Consider the following 16,596-nt stretch of genomic DNA (forward strand, 5'->3'; position numbering starts at 1 on the left):
CTGCCTCTCATGGATTAATCGCTTTAATATTCCAAATGTTTCGTTCGAGAAACGCTTGTACTTCTCTGATATTTTATAAAGTAGATGGAAAAGAGGCGATTTAATTCTTTTGTCATACAACAATGTACTTTTGCTTATAAATTTAAGAATTGTGCAACATGTGCTTTAAAAATGTATATATATATTTTTGTTCAGGATAGCACTTTTGGGCATATTTAAACCTTTTTATTTTCACAAGTAAAAGGAATTTCTAAAAATTATACTTTCACAAAAGAAAGGGTGCTAGAAAACGATCTTTTAAAATCAAATCTTTCGTTTTATCATAATTTGCTTCAAAAATTTTGTTATTTGGGACAAAAAATATTTACTTTTCAAGATTATTATCCCATTAAATACCATGATCCCCATTTTATCTGCACTAAACGGATTCAAATATATATTTAGCAAGATTGACCCGTTTAGCTTCATTCTATATATATCAGTCAATATTGTATGTAGCAGAAAGTGTGAATTCTGTGCTTTGTTTCATTACAACAAGCGAGCAAACTTAAAATTCGTCTGTAAGTTGAATGGAACAGAATTGACACATTTGAAGCATTATATTTATCTTTTGGTTTTTATATTATAAAGTATAATATAGTACATAAATATGTAATTTAGAGGTTATAGTAGCGATTACTCACTCTTACGTTTTTCATTGAAATGATTTTATTGATCATTTTATAACGATATCCTTTTTCAAAAATGCCAAATATCTTCAAAACAAAACACAATCTGAATATAAATATACTGTTTCACAACTTTTTGTGCATATTATATTATATATATATATATATATATATATATATATATATATATATATATATATATATATATATATATATATATATATATATACATATATATATATATATAAAACATATCCAGTCGAAACTTTTTTTAAAATTTGGCAGTTAATGGGTTAAATATGCACTTGGTGGAGTTAATTAGTGTTAAAAATTATTCTTATTATATTTATTTGATGAGAAATATTTGAATTTTCAGACTTGTCCCGATATACAACATAAATGCATATCATTAGAAAGTGGCAAATAATATTTAAAAAAATAGAGGAAATGATCTCCCTTAAACTTTCACACATACGCTGCAATAAAGGGTCCCTCTTCTAGCGCATAAAATTGTAGAGTGTGGATTAGGATGCGAATTCCTTGTATGTACTTGCAAACGATAGCTATGAAATACAGATGTATGGCTGAAATTAACATTTTTGCTAAATTTACTGCTATAATATGTATTTTGGATGCCTTGTCATCAGCCGATTGCGACAAATTTGGCATAAAACCACAGCTGTAGTCATAATACCATATACAGAATTTCATTGATTTAAGATGTTATTTATAATGGCACCTGCCATGGACAAGCTCGTTGCCGGAGTCAGCTATTTTAAGCCAAGGGAGCGTCTCTTGTTTTAGTAGTGCTAACTAGGGCCAAGAGTAAGTCTTAGATACTCACGCATCACATTCGCTTTCACAACCCCCTTTTTAAAGGGGGGGGGCACATTCACAGATAGAACAGATGAAGAACAACCATGCCCGAACCGGGACTCGAACCCAGGACCCTCAGGTCACGGAAAGACGCGCTACCCCTATGCCAGGACGCCGGCATTGATTTAAGTCATTGTCTTTATGAGTTATAAGCATACGGAATTATATACCGACAGATGGTAAATCAGTTGACGAATTCGGTTCGAACTTTGATAAGTATCTATAATTTAGATGCTAAACATGTGTGCTAATTTTATCTAGCTATCTCTTTGCAGATATCTAGTTTCCTTGTTCTTAAACAGCCAGAAAGAAAATTTACCGTGAAAGGATTTAGATAGAAATCTACAAACGTGGTTATGATTTCATGTACCAGATTTTCAGCCATCTAGATCAAAGCGTTTTGAGTTATCGCGTTTTCAGACATTCAGACATAATACCAAAAATGTGTTGAGGAGTTTTGAAATGTGGAGAAGCGATAAAATCTCGTATTCAAAGTTTTTTGGTGATTGCAATATTTTCTTTACATTTTATATACGCGGAAATACTATCTAACCAAAATCTCGTTTAACTGGAGGTTATTAGTGATAATTAGCTAGAAAAAGAAGACAAATTAAAAACATAAGCTTGTTAAATTTTAGTAACTGTTGCTGAAATTGTTTAAAAAATATCTTATTAAAGAAACTCAAATACTTTAATGCCTTCAAAGATTATGGTCTTAATAAAATCCGTTGCCTCATTATTTGTAGCCTTAGCAACAAAACCATAATTCCCTTTTCAAAAATGTAACGAAGAGGGGAAGATCCTGTCGATTTTGCTTTTGCATCTTCCAATTAAATAAATTTTTCAGGAAAGAAATTGAAATTTATATGTTAAGTGAACCAATATGGTTTTAATAACAGACATATTTGAGAAAAATCCTTTTATCGATGATTCTGAGTAGTTACTTATCTCTTCATTAAATTCATAACAACAAAAAAAGATTACTGTCCCAAACCGCTTTAATTTAAATATAAATTTTTTAAGAAAATTGTTATTGTAAATGCACCCACTTTGTGATCAGAAAATAAGTATTGTTATTATATGTTAAAATCTTTATTATTAATTAAGGTGGATTAAAAAAATGTTTGAAATAACATTTTAAATTATTTAGAAAACATGCATTTTTTTAACAAATACAATAATGTTTAATTTTCTTAAATATATAATATTATATATATATATTTGAAAATTTTAAATTCAAAGTACTCAAAGTTGCACTCAATGTAATTACATGTATTAGATATAGAACAAAAAACAAAAGAAATTAAATAAGAACTATCTACATTTCAGTCAAATTCTTTGATTAATCTTAAAAATCATCATTCAAAAAAATAATCAAAGAGCTGCATTATAAACAATAAAAAATTATATCAAAATACTTTATTTTAATTGATACTTTTTAGAAACTTATGGTGAAAATTTCAAAAGAATTTAGTAAAATTTAGTTAAAATCCCTTAACTTAATTCATATTTCATTCTGATGGCTGTCATAGTGTAATTGAAAAAAATTATCTTCCATTTTAACAGCATAATTTCGTACCGAGTATAAAAAGTCTATTTAGATAACCGATAAATAAATTCACATACATAACATGCATAGGGACTTTTATTGAATACCAAGATGATGTAATAGTCGTTATTATTTGATCAATGCAATTTCCAACTTTTAAACCTAAATATGGGAGGTGTGAATGATATATGCTATCCATGATTCATTTGATGCTATTTTTGTATATAAGCGCCTTTCCCATTTATTCTCAAACTGGAATCTATGAAATGTAATTAATTGGAGAAAAACAAAAGTGTGATCTATTTCCAGTTTCAAAACATTTAAATATAGTACACAGCAATCAATCTTATATTATATCAAATTCAATATCAGCCCAATCAACAGGGATGTGTTTATGAAAGAAATCACAAATTTTAGTTAGAAAAAAAATGAGGTCCTCGAACTTTACTCTTTACTTTCTGATTTTAATGCGAGTACATTTCAAACAAAGAATGTTTCTCACACCTTTTCTTGACTTTGATTTATGGCATAGAAACTTAAGTTTATTTTCGCTTTCTACTGTATTATTTTCTTATTTCTTTTGTAATAATATCAATTCGTTTCAATGGACTTGAACTACTTTTGAAACAAAGTGTATTTTATTAAAGTTTCAAAGTCTTAATTTCCACGCTATTTACTATCTTAAAAAATTACGACAAAAGTTGGATAAAGTATGTTACAGGAAACAATATTAAAAAAAATCAATAATATAACAATAAATACATCAACAGTGATTGCAAAGAAAATATTTTCATCGATTTAAGTACCTAAGTATCATGACAAATATATATATGAAAATTATATTGACAGTTCACTATAATTACTAAATATAACCATTTACATTATCATAGAAAGTATATTTTTAAGAAATAAAACTGAAACATCCGAAAGCACTGCTGACAATTACTAAAATTTTCAATCAAGTATGACGAACAAAGGCAACTTTCATAAAAGAACAACATTGCTTTTACATATATTTTTTTAGATGCTACTAATTTCTAATTTTTAAGTAAGATGGTGTAGATTTTTAGGATTATTGTTGGATTTTTCTTTTAATTAAAATATTTTATAAAATCGGCGAAGGGTTTTTTTCCAATCATAATGGTTAAATTACAATGATAAATAATGGGTAAAAACTAACTTCGTATTTGCTTCCAATGCACGAAGTTTATATCAAATTAGTTGAAACACTTTCAGCATGAAGTATGTCTGAGCTTATTCTTTGTATTTATCTTTTTATTTTTATAGATTATTGCTAAATAACTAAACCTTGTTATTCATATAAATTAAATAGACTATAAAATAATATCTTTCGAAGCTTACAAAAGAAAGGGAGAAGGAAATTTATATTTTTCATTCTCTCAAAAATTTTGATCCAGTAATAGAAAAAAAATGAAAAATATCCCTTTTTGGCCAAATGAAATCAGAATTCTTCATTTTGTTCCAAACAAATCAATTTCAAATAATCTTCTAGAACATTTTTAAATGTTAAATAATTGATACTTAAAATAATTATATATACATTTATTATGTAACGCACCGTGTATCAGCTTAGACACACTTATTGATTCAACCTTATGAAAAGATTACATAAAGGTCTACATTTTTATTCGTTGACGAGACTTCCATGGTTAAAAAATTATTTGCTTGCGCGCTTGATGCCTTCTGGCGAAGAAAATACAAATATCGCACAAAAGTACGCAATCACTTTCGATAATGTAGAAAATATTATTCCAATTCAGATGGAAAGATTTACAATGATAAAATTCTTAGCTATAGAGTTTTAACTGCAGTAAACAACAATGCGAAATTTTATTTTTAAATTCGTGAGAGAAAGATTCACGTGATGCTTAAAGTATAGATTCGAATTACAGAAAACAATTCGTAATTTAATTTTATAAATAATAATTGGGATTTCAAAGAGTATCATTCAACAACAAATATAACAGTACATGAAATAAAAATTTCTGAAAATTTCCCTCACATTTATTTAATCTCATTATTGAAACTAAAAAAAATAGAGAAATACTCCTGATATACTACGACTAGTGATATATTATCTCTGGGGGCGCCAAGGATAGAATTTATGCCTAGAAATTTTCCCTGGCAATATACAATTTTATAAAATATCTAACATTAACAATTTTATTCCGCATTTGAAGACTACGCAAAGGTATGAAATATCCTATTTGTTGCTTTAAAAAAATATATTTAAAGCGTTTCCTTTTTTTTTGTTGTTGTTGTTCTTACAGGTTCTTCAAAAAATAATTTACAGTTCGTATCAGTTATCGATTGATTTACTATTTTGAACATTACATAAAATATTCTTGGAAATAAAAAACGTATTAATTTACCTACATTTTCCTGATTTGAAACAAAATGAGGATTGCTTGGGATGATCAACAAAATATTAAACCGAAATCAGAAATGGATCGCACATGAACTAGCAACCATTCCAGTGCATCAAGGTTATTTGCACAGTTATTCTTCCTTCGACGCAAGGGAAAAAAAATTACTACCTCACAGCCACTACCAATTATATATTAACATTAATATATTATCTATTAATATTTTGAATTTTTGTATAATCTTTGTTTTTTGAAAAAGAAACTGAATTTTCGAAATCAGGAAAATAGAGAAATGTGTATGTGTGTGTTAACAGATTAAAATTATAATGGCATAAGTCTATCATATTTCACATGCTTTTGAAAAAGAGAATGAAAGAGAATAGCTTCATTTAACTCTAAAACATTTGAAAACAGAAAATTTAAAATATGGCAGAGTTAAAATTATAGAGGTTTAAATCATGAATATCTGACTAATTTTTGAAGCAGAAAATGAGCATAAAATAAAATTTCTTCCTAAAATATTTGGAAATAAAAAAAAGTAGGGCAAAAATGTAAATGAAATATATATAGACTCTTTAAAGTTACAGTAATGTAAATCGGTAATATTTTCTAAATTTAGTAAATGAGCATATAATAACATGGTTAATCTACAAGATTCAACACCAGAAAAACAGAACATTATTTTAATGGATATGAATGCACTTTTTAAAATTACAGCAGAGACTTTAGGTATTTAAAAAATTGATTAATATTGTGTTTTATTTTGTCCATTTATTTTTTTACACACCAAAAGATTATTTTATCATTTAAAAGAACAATTTATTGATATTTATAACTTAATGTTATATATTACTTATTATAAAAATTTTTTATTGATTTTTTTCTTGTTCAAATTAGAATTAACATTCATATATAAATTCAAATTTCTGAAGGATTATTTTGTGGGTTGCATCAAGAACGCATACCAATAGTAAAAGTTTGAACTAATACAATTCTATATAAGTAATCTTTCGAAATAGAGGGAGATAATCAGAAGAAATCAAATATCCTAATGAGAGAAGATAGTATCCTAAAAATAGAAAACTAAACAACCTTTGTACATGAAATCTATTTAATGATAGCTTACATGGTTAGCAATGATTCGAATCCCACTTGACTTTCTATCCCGGTTTACAAAACTTCATAATCTTCTGATTATGTGAAAACACTGTGGATGTAAGAACAAACTGATTTGGTATACTCAATTTATGAGTCAAAAGTCCAAGCAAAAATGTAATATTGGAATTTTCTGTATTCAAAATGGTTCTGAAAGTAGGAAGATGACCCACCATATCGAAGCTCATGAGATATGAATTCATGTAAAATATTAATTTCAGCATCTTCCGTTGTTAAAGTGACCCTGAGTACCACAGATAGAAGGCTGATATACTAGAGTGTACATTATTTATGAATCAAATATTCCTACTAAAGTGAAATTTTAACACCTTTCACTGGTTAAAGCAACCTTCAGGACCTGAGGTAGAACAAACATTTACCTACCAATGAAATTATTTTTTTAAAAAATATTATTTACAAGTGAAACTAGTCTACATTTGCGGTTCAGAAAGTGAGCATGGAATTCTTCAAATAATTGCTATGACATCTCGAATAATCCGTTATTTAAATATATATAAATCCACCAAAATGTGCGATTGCTGGAGTATTAAATATTCAGAAAGAATGTCGTACATTAGAGAGAATAAATTTGAAATGAAAGCTATACTCAGAATTGAATGCATCCTATGGAATTGAATGAAAATATCCCAAATCTTTTAATGATCTGATGCAAAACTATTATTTTTTAATAAACTATTAAAGTAATGCAATAATTTCCAAAGAAAATCTTACTCGTACATATAAAAGCATTCTTAAAAGTTTAGAGTACAATTTTGGAAAATGTATATCATCGATCGATTTTAATTTGAAAACAACGTAAAAAAATTATAAAAAAAGATGCATTTTATTTGCTCTCAAAGATTACTGCCTGCTAATTAAGGTTTAATGAGCCAAACCAAAAGAAATGCAGCTCTTAAATGGATGAAATAAATATAAATATCTGAAAAAAAACACATGGCTCACTTTTTAATTTCCCGCTATATTCTGTAATCTGATCTGAATGAAAAGAATTAATATTCGTGCATTCAACATCCGAATTCTATTGTGTTCAGAAAATGATTTAAATTTGAATTCGGTAGAAAAAAAATTCACAAAGTAATGAAGGAATTCAATTAAATTGAACTCTTTGTCGTTAATTTCACCTTCAAGCACCCCAAGCTGTACAAGAAAGGGAAAATAAAAGTGAATAAAAAAGTATTTTCTAATTTTCTTCACTACGATATTATATTCGAAAGAGGCCGATTCAGCCTCAAGACGATTTTCGTTGCATTGGGTTCGTAATTACGAAGGATTATCACTCCAGTATCTTTCTTCGATGCTGGATTTTTTTTTCCTAATCTCTTTTTTTCTTTTTAAGAGAGATTTATACATTTTACTAAATGAAGTTTTAGAAGATAATAACTTTTCAGACTTTCAATTCCAGTGAAAAAAATTTATTTATCTGTTGTTTGCTTTGAAAAATCTTTCTTGTTGTGGAATTCAGTTATCTTGACTGCAATGTTCAAAGATGGAATGCAATCATGAAACACTTTATTCCATTCCTTAAACATAAATTACTCTAGATAATGAGATGTATTCAGAATAATCTTCAAAACAAAGTATCCCTCTAATTGTTTAATATTTAAGATTAGAATCAATTCTCTAATTTTAAATAATAGGATTTATTGTATAAACTAATGAAGCCAATTATATATTTTCCAGAGAGTAATTGGTAAATTTGAGTGAAATGAAGGGATCTCTTTCCTTGAAAGAGATAAAATACGAGTTATTTCATTATTTTCATTGCTTTTCGAAAATTATCGTTCATTATGTTTCTGATCTTAAAAATGGGGTTCTTATTTGTAGTTTTGAAACATAAGCTAAAATATTTAAAATAATAATAATAATTTTTAGCGTGATGCTGAAAATTTTATCTTTATCATCTAAGATAAAGGAAGAAAAGACTTTATTCTTGTTGATTAGCAAGCTTAATTGACAAGATTTTTTTTTACAATTTTAGGATATGGCCATGATTTTCTATAAGCCAAAGTGATCATGGAAAACTCATGGGAAGTAACTGATATAAAGTTGTTACCTGTTTTATGGAAGGGTAGATAAGCAGGTTTGTTATAAGTGAGTGAATACTACCCATAAAGAAACCATATACTATCCGCATGATATATCAGTACCTATCTACCTATGAAGATACCACATGTTATGCCAGTACCTATCTACCTATGAAGATACCACATGCTATGCCAGTACCTATCTACCTATGAAGATACCACATGCTATGCCAGTACCTATCTACCTATGAAGATACCACATGCTATGCTAGTACCTATCTACCTATGAAGATACCACAAATCCACTTCATACTTACTTGTTATAACAAAGAACTTCATAGGAAATTGTAAACCAATAGTATTTCATTTCGACATTAAAGCAGTGGCATTATTTCTTACATTATTTTATTTTATTTGCAAAATTTTCCTTCGTTGCAAGATTCTATTGCATAATTAAATGTATTAGTTTATGTTCAGAACTTTCATTACATATTTAATTTATTTTTATAGCCATGTTCAATGCTTTTATTCATCAATATTAATGTAAATTTAAAACATTCTTTTACTTATTTCTATTAAATTGAAATTCAAAAGCCTTTGATCTTAAGTTTTAAAATTATTTTTAACAAAATTAATGGTTAAAAAGCTGCATAGCAACAAAAAGTATAGCAATTTCAATTATATAGCTTTATTGCATAACAATTTCGAAAAAAAATCTTTCGGGATAAAAAAAATATAAACCAGACATTCAGAAATTAAGTCATTAAGAACACGGAAAGAAAGGCTTCTCTTTCAGACAAAAAGTAACTGGTTCTTAGAAGTCTTAAAAATTTCTTGATTTGCTATTCAATTGCTGTAATGAAAGAGATTCATTTATTCAAACTTCTTGAAGTAAATAAATATTTTATCTATACAATTATTTTCTATAGAATGTAGAAATGTAAACAATAGTTTTAAAAGCTTTGGGGTAGTTTCTTTTTCCAACAACTTTATAAAGATTAATTAACATTTCTTTTAAAACTGCTTTAAAATGCCAATTTAAAAATATTAATAAAAAAAATTTCTTGTAATGAATTGTTTTAAATTTCGATATATAGACAAAAATTACTTTGAGTATATTATAAAGAAAAAATATTTATAGTTTCATTATTTTAATTAGAAATATTGTGTTAAACATGATGATTACTTTGAGTATATTATAATAAAACAATATTTATTAATTAGAATTATTGTAATATTAATGGAATTATATTATTTAGAAATATTGCATTAATCAGATAAAATTTAGAATTAGAAATGTATTCTTATATCAAAGTTACTGATTGTAATGAAAGCTTAATTTCCTGATTTTAATAATTTTTCAAAATTTAAAGCTTTTACTCTGGTTTTGTATACCAAATATAATATTTAATATTATATATTCACAAATACTTAATATACACTGAATAAATATAAGTTTAAACTTATTTCCGAAATTACTGTGCTAGTATGACATATGTCTCAATTTTAACTGATTATTTAAACTTATAACCACAATGTGCCGCTGTTCTGATAAAGTGCATCTGTGATACTCATACTAATGAAGGCGATGCTTGTTCATTTACTTATTGCATCTTCTAAATAGCATTTCTTATAATTTTTATATTTCAATATTACACAACTAAAATCTAATTTTCAGTTCATAATTAGAAAACTGGCAAACAAACAAAAAGGGAAATATATTCCATTATTACAATTCAAAAGGGGTTATGAATATATCAACACTTCTAATAGTCGTATTTACATCAATTCAAATGTTCAAATATTAGGCCTATTTTTCATCTAAAAGTTTGTGAAAAATTTTGCTTATTCAGATTTTAGGAATTTGTGTAAAAAAGATTTTACAAATGACTTTATTTTATTGAGGATTTGTTTTTAGAGAATTTTATTGAAATCTTTTCAAAATAATGCTTTAGAAGTCAAACATAATCATCCACATATGAAATACATAATTTTAGAAACATCTAAAACCATATTTGAGATAAAATACACTCATGTCTGTAAATTAAGGATAATTCAGAGTCACGTGGAAATCAAATTGTTTAATACATATATAACCAGTTTAATGACTACACACATCTTATAAAATCATATGCAAATTGCAGGAAGCCACCAAATGACACGTCACACTGACGAGAGTGTAAGAGAGTGAAAGAGCAAAGAAGTAAAATTGTTCGCAGCGCTTTATAAGCCTTTCAGTGCAATAACCGCATAGTTATGACACAAAGGACGCATTTGGATGATTTTTTACGTGATAGAATTATCAGCCGTCTGGAATGTGGGCGTACCCAACTGAAAGTATCCGTGGAACTTGGAATCGCCCAGACTATCATATCCAGGCTTTAGCAACGATTCCAAGATGAGAGTAATGTGAGTAGACGTTACAACACAGACGGAGGACCGGTATCTAGCAGTTACTGCCAAAAGAAACAGACGGAGTACAACATCAGACCTGTCTCGTCAGCTCTCTTCAGCCACTGGTACGACAGTTTCAAGGCAGACCGTGTACAGACGCTTAAGGCAGATTGTTCTCGTAGGCCTGTCGGATGTGTTCCACTTATTGCAACTCATTGTCGCCAGCGGTTAACCTGGAGTAGAGAGCATGCATTGTGGACACCACAACAGTGGGCTTGTGTGATGTTTTCCGACGAGTCCAGGTTTAGTTTGCAGTCCGATTCTCACCGAACTTCCATATGTAGAGTTCCAGGTACCCATTACCACCAAGAGAACATCATTGAACGACACCGTTAAGGTGGTACAGGATTGCTCTTTTGGGGAGGTATTATCTTCTGGGTTACAGAACTGACCTGCAGGTTCATATGGAACATGACAGGCCAAACCTATTGAGACATCATTCTGGAACAATATGTATGTTTGTTTCGGGGGGCTATGGGCTCAGAATTCATGGTTAGGAATGACAATGCCCATCCCCACCGTGCAAACATCGCAAACGAATGCATTCGATAGGAGGATATCACCTTATGGACTGGCCAGCATTCTGACCGAACTTGAATCCAGTTGAGCATGTGTGGGACATTCTTGGCCGACGAGTTACAGCCCGTCAAACACTTCCTACATGTCTACCGGAACTTCGGAGAGCATTGCTTGATGAGTGGTGTAATATTTCCCAAGATCAGATCAAAAATTTGATACTCAGCATGCCTAGGCATTGTACGGACTGTATTGCATCGTTTGGGAAACATTATGTACTAACCATCATACCAACCATATAATGGTTTTTGTAAATAGGTTTTTTTTTTTTTCGTAATTTGCTCCAGGAAGCAAAAAATCGCAATTTTTATTAATAATATCAAACATGCATCTTTTTTTTTTTTTTCTCTTTACCTTTTGTTTAATAAATAGGCTTTAAAAATAAGTCGCAATTCTTTTACTTCTGACTCTTTCTTTTTCCGAACTTGCATTATCCTTAATTTATGGACATGAGTGTAGTAGATTTATGATAGGATCAAAAATATTAAAAATAGTAAAGTTTTGGCATTTTAAGGATTAACTTTATTAAAAAATTTTTCTTTTAGTAGCAGATGTTTTTAGATTAGTTAATAAAGTTTACGTCCGATTTTAGAATAGCATGGGGTCTACTTTGAACCACTGGGTGAGTGTTGAGAGTGTCTGCTGAGCGCTTCCCATTTCCATCTTCAGCTCCGTAATAATGAGATGGCATTTGGCCCCAGGAACCAAATGTCATCCCGTTATAACGTGCGTTATCCCTTCTTAAACGGGAGGAGGTTTCCGGCGTAAAAGTATTTAAGTAATAATCTTTTATCATTATTATTCAATTATTAAATGGGTATTTATTTTTATTAGTTTTTGACACTATCACTTATTAACTATAGGCTTTGCTATAAAATAAACATAAATAATTATAAAAAAATACGAAATTAAATATTAAAATAATAAAGAAACAAACTATAGAATATTTAATATTACCGAACTTTAAAACCAAAAGTTGTGTTGCTTGAGTCGAAATTCCAATCATTTGTCCATATTTTTTTTTGCTGAATGTGAATTAAAACTTTTTTGGGATTCAAAACATTAAATTGCTATTAATTAGCAATACATTGAAGTAATATTACATTTAATTACTTATTATAGATTTTAGTTACTTCATTTTCTCTTGGATATTATTTTATACTATTTAAAGTAATGCAAGTTTTTATGATTAAATACTTTTTTAGTGTTATGAATGTTTCTTTTAAGATAATCCAATTCCTGGGACACTAAATTGAATGATCATCATTAAGAATTAAAACAAACTAAGCTCAATATTTCCCAAAAGAGTTTAAACACATTATTATTTCAAAAAATACACAGCAGTAAAAGGAAAGAAAAAAAAAGCGAAAACAAATTTTCTAATTTTTTTATTTCATTTTTGCATCTCGAAAACATAATTAGTTATTTTTTCACCCCAGCTTTATTCCAAAGTTAATTATCTCACCGTATCTAGGGTGTCATCAGAAACAGATTATAGTAGAATATTTAATGACCATCGTTTTTTTCTAAATAGTTCAAATGCCTCATTTTTTAATACACAAATATGTTTATTTTACTTCAGTATCCAAAAATGTGGAGATATTATAAATAAACTTCGTCAGTCATCTTTTTTATATTCCTTTCAAACATTGGATGCTCAACCATAAACTAAATTATGTACTAATTTATAAGTAATTAATACGGAATTTTAACACGCTAATTTACTCTGACCTGGGATTTAGGAAATATTTTTACGATGTTTCAATAATTGGATTACAGAAAGATATTTTTTTCAGCCCAAGTATTTTGTTTGGAATTACTGAATGATTATTAACGTTTGAGTTAAAAAAAAAAAAGAAATCATTTAAAAATTGGAAAAAAAAATAGTTATCATTTTTGGAAAAAATAAAACCATTAGTTTTACTGAGGATATAAGTTTCCTTTCCTCTCGTTAATTTTTTCTTCTGATTACCCGTAGCATAGAAAAGATTTACTTAAATTTGTCAAACAACATATGTTCTGTATTTAGAATGGAGTAAATAACAAAAATATTTAAAAATCAAATATTTAATGCAGATTTTAATTATTAATGTTTTCTAAAAGTTTGAAACAGAAATATATAAGTAAAATAATTTTTTTACCATTTACTATTTTTAACAATTAATATTTATTATTTTAACAATAACTATTGAAATCTGAATATTCTTTAATAAATAATATCCTTTCGTAATCTAATACAATTATATAAGTATATATTTTGTTTATCCTAAAAATACACTCGTTAAAAGTAAAATTACATCATAAAAAACATTATTCGTACAGAACGCGTAAATATAATTCAATTTTAATAGAGATATTAAATATATACAGTTCAGGTCAAATCGTACTTTTAGTGTGCCTCTTGCTACGCCAAAGATGCCGCCAACAAAGATGGTGGACCAAATAAAAAATTTTGAAAAACAGTTACGGTTATCAGTTTCTGCATCAAATTTATGATCTTTATTGATAAGTTTTGTTTCATTTGAGATTTTTTTAAAAACCTGTAAGGTCACTATCGTTGCTTATCTTTACAATTTGGAAATAAAGAACTTCTGCAAACAGGCTAAGCCGGTCTGGTGTGTTGACAAAAAATTTAGAGCATGCGATGCATTCGGTATCTGAAGAAGGTACCGGGCAGAATTTTTAACTTGAAAAAAAAATCATTCGACTTTGATAGCACATTGAAGGACTATGTGGATAACAGGAATACTACATAATCAAAAGAAAAGGAAGAAGCAATCAAACCAATTTCCATCCAAAATTTCAAATAAGCATCCTTTTCCCAACTTCATTAAACTTGTAAAAAATATATTTCATTCATCCTTCGTCCATTCTGCAGGTTCAAAATATTTCCTGCCATTCCATTCAACAGACATCCATTCTTGAACAATTAGCGATATAACCAATTATCAAGGAAACCGTCAGATCAGAAAAACAATTACGAAAAGTGCAAGGAATTTCATTGCAGAACATTTTTAAATTAATAATTCAGATGATTTCAAAAGCGCATACCGACAGTAAAGCATCGTAAAAGAATAAATACTTTCTGTTCGTATTTACATTAAAAATAACATTACAGTGTCTTATTAGCAATAAAAAACTTAATGATAATACAGAATGAAATTCTAATTTTTAAATGATTTTTTATTATTTTTAACTTAACACTTTTCATAAAATAGTTGTATTTCATGTGCAAATCAACCTCTGTACAAAGTAGTAAACAAAACTGCATTAAAGCTGTTATAAGATCGTTTCGTTGGGTTACCATATTGGCGATAAACTCGGGGACACACTAAACTACAATTCAACCGCAGTTCTTTTAAAACTAATAACAGCATGTATAAGAAATTACTTATTTTGTCCACTTTATTCCCGAGCCTATTTAAGAGCGCCAGATAAGTAGGTATGCTGATGATGATTTCCTGGCTTCCTTATTTCTTCTTTCATTGTTACATTAATGAAATTTTTTTTTTGATGTTGATATGAGCCCCTACAATTTTGTAAGATAGAAATTTTTGGCATTGCCAGTCAGAAAGAATTGTTTACTTTGCTGACTGTGTAGAATCCAACTTGTATGAGTAAACAATTCCAAATAGAGGTAGATTACATTCATTTCTAAATTACAGCTACATCAACATATTGTACATACAAGTCCGGTGACAATAATTACCTTCCCTTAGGTATAATTCAGTGTTCTCTCAAACGATTGCTACTATGTAGTGAAAGGTTAGTTCCTTTCCGAGCATAAGGCATCCTCAAATTATAATATTACTATAGGTCTCCGTGAAGAATGAATATACGAGTGCCATATTTAATAACTTGCGGCAACATCCTATTCGCACAACAACTTCCGCGTTAACAAAACCCGATTTGACTTTCTATATTTGAAGCCAATCGTTGGTCTTATTGCTTCAACCATGATTACTTTTATATATGTAACTTGCAGAGTTTTCCAATACGCAATATCAAATTTACAGAACATGTAACAATTTGTCAGCAAAACATTACACAAAAATTAAAAGCAAATACTTTAAATATTGTATAAAATATTTAATATAAAACGTAACTAATTTTAATTGTACCTGTATGAGACAAACTATCTAGAAATAAAAAATTAAGTCTAAATGTAAAAATGGAACTAAAAAGAAAGAAATGATGCATCCGACCTGATGACTTTTTCCAGGGGCACCCTTAAGCAGAAATTCAAAACAATTTTTTTTTTGCGAGGGATCTGACTTTCGTCCAAAATATTGACCCCTCGTGACCCCAAAATCCCAAGAAATTGAGAATTTGGAGATAAGAATTAGTATCATGAAATCAAAGACAATAAATTACGCAATAATAAGCAAACTATTATTTCAAGAAATTTTAAATCTAATCAAAATAACAGCAAAACTGAATCTAATTAAAGCAATACAAGATCACCATGAACTACGAGCAAAAATCATCAATAAAATATAAAAGCAAATAACATACCAGTTGAAAGTAAAAATAATCCAATAGCTTTTATAATGAAAATTAATTATATCACATCAGACAGTTATACCAAATTGAATTCAATTTCCCGCGTGTAAAGCTGAAAACGCCTACAACGCCATCATAAGAAATGGACTATCTCAGCGCCATCTAGGGAGTTAAAAAGTCAAAGTAAATAAACTAGAAAGCATATCTTTAGTTGTAAAAAATATAATATGTTAGAAAACAGATAAACCTTCTCTTATTAACACTTCTATCTTGCAAAAGTTTTTAGGAAAATCATTAGAAGTTAAGTTTTTAATGAGATTGTTTGTTGCTTGCTAGTTTTTCTTTTTATCAACTCAATAGATGGCGCTGATATTGTTAAATTT

At 28.4% G+C, this 16,596-nt stretch overlaps 1 long non-coding RNA gene across 1 annotated transcript in view; it reads right to left on the bottom strand.

Moving 5' to 3' along the window:
• LOC129980982 (uncharacterized) overlaps positions 1 to 16,315 on the bottom strand; it is a 57,793-nt gene extending 41,478 nt beyond the window's left edge. Inside the window, exon 1 of the long non-coding RNA XR_008785281.1 lies at positions 16,226 to 16,315. This is a non-coding gene — a long non-coding RNA (uncharacterized LOC129980982). The remainder of the gene's footprint in view (positions 1 to 16,225) is intronic.
• Between the last annotated feature and the right edge of the window lie 281 nt (positions 16,316 to 16,596).

The sequence above is a fragment of the Argiope bruennichi genome, chromosome 1 (genome assembly GCF_947563725.1).
Source record: "Argiope bruennichi chromosome 1, qqArgBrue1.1, whole genome shotgun sequence".
Classification (NCBI taxonomy): domain Eukaryota; kingdom Metazoa; phylum Arthropoda; class Arachnida; order Araneae; family Araneidae; genus Argiope; species Argiope bruennichi.